This window comes from Polistes dominula, unplaced genomic scaffold (assembly GCF_049000335.1).
Source record: "Polistes dominula isolate Pdom_NZ unplaced genomic scaffold, Pdom_raw_medaka contig_20, whole genome shotgun sequence".
Classification (NCBI taxonomy): Eukaryota; Metazoa; Arthropoda; class Insecta; order Hymenoptera; family Vespidae; genus Polistes; species Polistes dominula.
Genome location: NW_028301147.1, coordinates 1,882,274 through 1,887,175, shown reverse-complemented (window position 1 = coordinate 1,887,175; position 4,902 = coordinate 1,882,274).

The window sequence follows — 4,902 nt, the reverse complement described above, 5'->3', positions numbered from 1 at the left end:
TATAATTTAATATAAAATTCATTGATTCTCATTAAATAATAAATGTTTCTTGGTAATTTATATATTATAAAAAATTTTGATTAATCATCAAATACAGCAAAGTAATTAATTTGTTAAATATTTCTAGAAATGTATGTAATAATATTTTAATAAATATTACGATAAAACAAACTTAATCGATTGACTGTGGAATTTAGTTTCATAAGATCACCACAGGATACGGAATTAAAAACAAGCAACGACGTGTATACACGTCGAACGCAGGACAAATGGTATTTATTATTACATTTTATGAAAAACGTAGAAGGAAGGATTACATTTTTATTCAAAGTCAGGAAAATTAAACAATTCGTTTCTGAATACGTTATTCTTACTAAACATTCTTACATTTTATTGAGATTTCCAGTTTTTATAGCGAATGGTGATTTGTTATTTTACACGACGAGTATACACGTCAAACGCACCGCAGTAGAGATTTGGTTCGACGTGTATACACGTCTAGCGCACTTAACTGGTTAAATAATTTAATATAAAATTCATTGATCCTTCTTAATATAAAAATTCGAATTAATATTCAACTAATGTTGCGTGAACAGATAATTAAAAGTCTTTTTATTTATTTTTTTTTTTTTTTGTATTTTTTGAAGTAATACAAATTTTCTTTCAAAATGTTTGAAATACACGTTCTATAATCTAGGATATTAAAGATTCGATATTGTTCGATTTTCACAACGACCAATGGGAAGAAGCAAGATGAAAAGGGCGTTACAAGACGTGGCTTCACAACGTAGCACGATTAATCAAGCGAGGAGAGTTGAAGAAGCAAGAAACGAGGGAGAAAGAGAGAGATAGATAGATAGATATATAGAGAGAGAGAGAGAGAGAGAAAGAGAGAGAGAGAGAGAGAGATGACTCGCGCAATACAATGTCGACGTATACTAGAAACAAATCGATCGAGATCCACGAACACTATGTGCAACCCATATCTATATATATATATATTCTTATTGCTATTCGAGTACGAAGGTATACACCACGAGTAAAGAAAAATAGAAAGAGATAGAGTAAAAAGTAAGAAAAAGATAATAGATAAAAAGAAAGATAAATAGAATAAGAAAGAGAAAGAGAAAGGGAAAGAGAAAGATCGCGATCGCGAAGAAACAACTTTTCTTAACTCTCGAACCAATGACTGATCTCTACTCAAAGAACCAAGATGCATGCCGATGCAACGACATTATTTCGATGATAAGCTCGAACGGTTGCTCAAGAAGCTTTACATAGCTCACACATCTTCAATTGGATACACTACAAAAAATTACAATAAAAGATAATTGATATACTTTAATGGAAAGTAAAATGTTTAACAAATTATTTCTAATTATTATTAAATTGATATAAATGTAGAAATAAATATAATAATTTTGTATATATTTGTTCATTGATTTTTATAACTGACACATTGAATTTATCTTGTTCTAAATCAATTCTAATTTATATAATTGATGAATTATTAATATTATAATTTAATATGAAATCACTTAATTAATTTCATTCTAAATTAACATAAAAATTATATCAAATATTTTTCTTATCCTAATTATATTGATCCTAATTTACAATCTATGAAATTTAATTAATAAAATTAATTTAATTATATATATATTTAATATCAAACCATTTTAATTAATTTCTTCTAAATTAATATAATATTTCTATCAAATCTAAATAGACAAATATTAATCCTAAGTTTAATATAAATAGAAAGAAAAATAATTACAGTAAATTAATCAATTAAAATATTCGAGATGGTAAACGTTAGGATCGATTAGTTGTTTAAAAATAAAAATAAAAATAAAAAAAAAATAAAAAAAATAAAATTAAAAAGAAAATGTTCGATCGAGTGAGGTGCGTAGCACTCGCAAAACTCGTCAAGGCATCGATCAAATCCAAGCTCAGAAAAGAAACCGTTTGATCGACGCCGGCCGAGGAGCACTCATGCAGAGAGAAAGAGAGAGAGAGAGAGAGAAAGATAGAGAAAATGATCGGTAAAGGCATAAGTTCTCTCTCTCTCTCTCTCTCTCTTTCTTTTATATGTTGAAGACTTGGACGTTGACTCCCGACAGAAAATTCGTCCTGAGACAGGCGTCGCCATCCTTAAAAGGCGTATCGCTCCTTGACCCGCGTTCTCGCTCATTCGTCACGCATGTCGTGCCACGACATATACCTATGAAAGTTCTTCCATCGCGTGTAAAGTACTTTCGCGACCTCGACGATATTATATTTGCGATTATAGTAGTCAAGAGAAAGAGAGAGAGAGAGAGATAGAGAGAGAGAGAGAGATTCTACTCTTCTCTTTATTCCAATATCAAAATCTTATATTATTTTTTCAAATGTTGTTTCTTTTTGTTTCATCAAAATAAATTACTTTATATTACCAATTCGTTGAGTAAATATTATTGATCGATAAATGCAATTTTTATTTATTATATTTAAAATTTATAATTTTAATATATAATCACATATATAGTGTCATATTTTAATTACCAAGAATAGGATAGACAAAATTTATCTAATTTACTAACAATAAATGACGTTAATTATAATATTAATTATTAACTAATTCAAATAATAAAAATAATTATTAAAATGTATATAATAATTATCTATACATTGTATATATAATTATTTATTAAAAAATAATTATAAAAATTTATAATTTTAATATATAATCACATATATAGTGTCATATTTTAATTACCAAGACTAGAATAGAAAGAATTTAATTAATTTACTAACAATAAATGACGTTAGTTATAATATTAATTATTTCCCAATTAAAATAATAAAAATAATGATTAAAATGAAATGTTAGATGATGAATCTCAACTATAATAATTGTCTCTTGTGTTTGTCATTGTATTTTTTATGAATGATTTGTTAATCCATTGAAATTAGTACGAATTATTATATATTCGTTATTATAAATGTATACAATGATAATAATGTCATCTAATGGACAGGTTAGCAATTTTCCATTAAGCGTCATCATTATTGTCTTGGCCATTCTGTAAAGGTATAGTTGTCTTCTTGAACATCGGCGAAGTTACAACACGCTGGCCGCGAGTAATTGATTCGGCGCGTTTAATTTAACGAAAATTGCACACGGGGAGGGACACACTCACGGTGGACGATAGCAACAAAGCAAGCAAGCAAGCAAGCGAAAGCAAGTACTCGTAATGGTTGTAATTTACTAAAACGGGACTGCCTGGCTGACCGCATAAAGCACCTGAGAACACGGTTCATTAGTCACCGCCTTTCCCCCTTTCCCACCTCGTCCATCGTGTCTCAACCACCGCATAGGAAGGAAGGAGTCTTACTTTGCGAGTGTCCTTCCTGGCTAACCGAGACATCCTTTCTTCGAAACTTTCAACTTTTCTTCTTAGTGGTAAACCGCACCCTCCGATAACACAACCAACCCCCGTCTCCCCATAACTCGACTCGACTAAATTAAACGAAACGATATTGCGAAATTATCCAATTATTTAACGATTTCTATTACTTTTCCTATGATTAATATTAAAATACCTTGATAATAATAATAATAATAATAATAATAATAATAATAATAATAATAATAATAATAATAAATAATGTTACATAACGTGAGCATTCCTCGACTCTACAGAACTGTGAAATTAAACTTGGCAGGGTCCCCATCTGATTTGTTCGATACCTTCGATACAACGGGTGAGAGAAAAAAAGAACAATTTGTATGAAAAAAAAAAATTCAACTCACTTTATAATCATCTGACTAAACATCGTACACGACCGATGATAATTATAATAACTTGTAAATAGTGAAAATATCTTTGTATCATTCATCATGAAAACACAGAACGTTACATCAAACATTTGCGAATAATAAATATGATAAAAATAGAATGAGAAATAAAAAGAGAGAGAGAGAGAGAGAAAGCAAGATTGACGAAGAGAAGAACATATTACGCCACTGTCTTGACCGAAGTCATTGGAGGCGTCTTCTGTTCGAACCCCATGTAACTCGTGATTGAACGAACACCAAAGATCTACAAAGATCTACAACTCTCGTGTTGATCCCACCTCTCTTTGTCACTCAACCAATACTATTATATATATATATATACATATTCTTTACGTGAATAAACTCATGGTCGAACACATTACTTAGCCATTCGGTTCGTTGCTGTTGTCCCGAGTTCCTTTTTATCTTGATTTAATAACTGTTAATGTCATCGCAGAGTCAATCACGGAACTTACAACGCAAATTTCTTACCTTTACTCTCGATCATCTATTTTTCGTTATCTATCAATTATCGAGGTAACCCCTCCCCACTCCCCATTGATTCGTTTTCAACGATGTTACGATCAAATGAAACACGAGATTACAACTCTACGACGACGAGTCACATGATAAAAATGTTTTTCAATTAATTTGTATAATTTAATCGAATATGTTAAAGGAAGTTAGCAAAGGCAAACGCCGATATAAATCGTTTCGTATTAATAATAACAACAACGATTATCTATCTACCTTTTAACGCATAACTCAAGTTTCTCTCAGTTCAAATCTTTAAGTAAATCGTAAGTAAGTAAGTAAGTAAGTAAGTAGTAGTTGGCACGAGGTCGTGAACGTGAATCCGTTTGATGTCGCCGCCTCTTTTACTTCGGTCCATAACTTTCGTCGGATATTCCTTCTCCCACCCCCTTACCCCATTCCTCTCTTTGATTCACTCCCACCCTATCCAACCACCACCTCTTCTTCTTCTTCTTCTTTTTCTTCATTCCGTAACCATCTCCGAGGAAATCACGCGGAAGATTCTTCTGCCATCGTTCGTCTAAAGATTTAGGTTTTATTTTTATTTT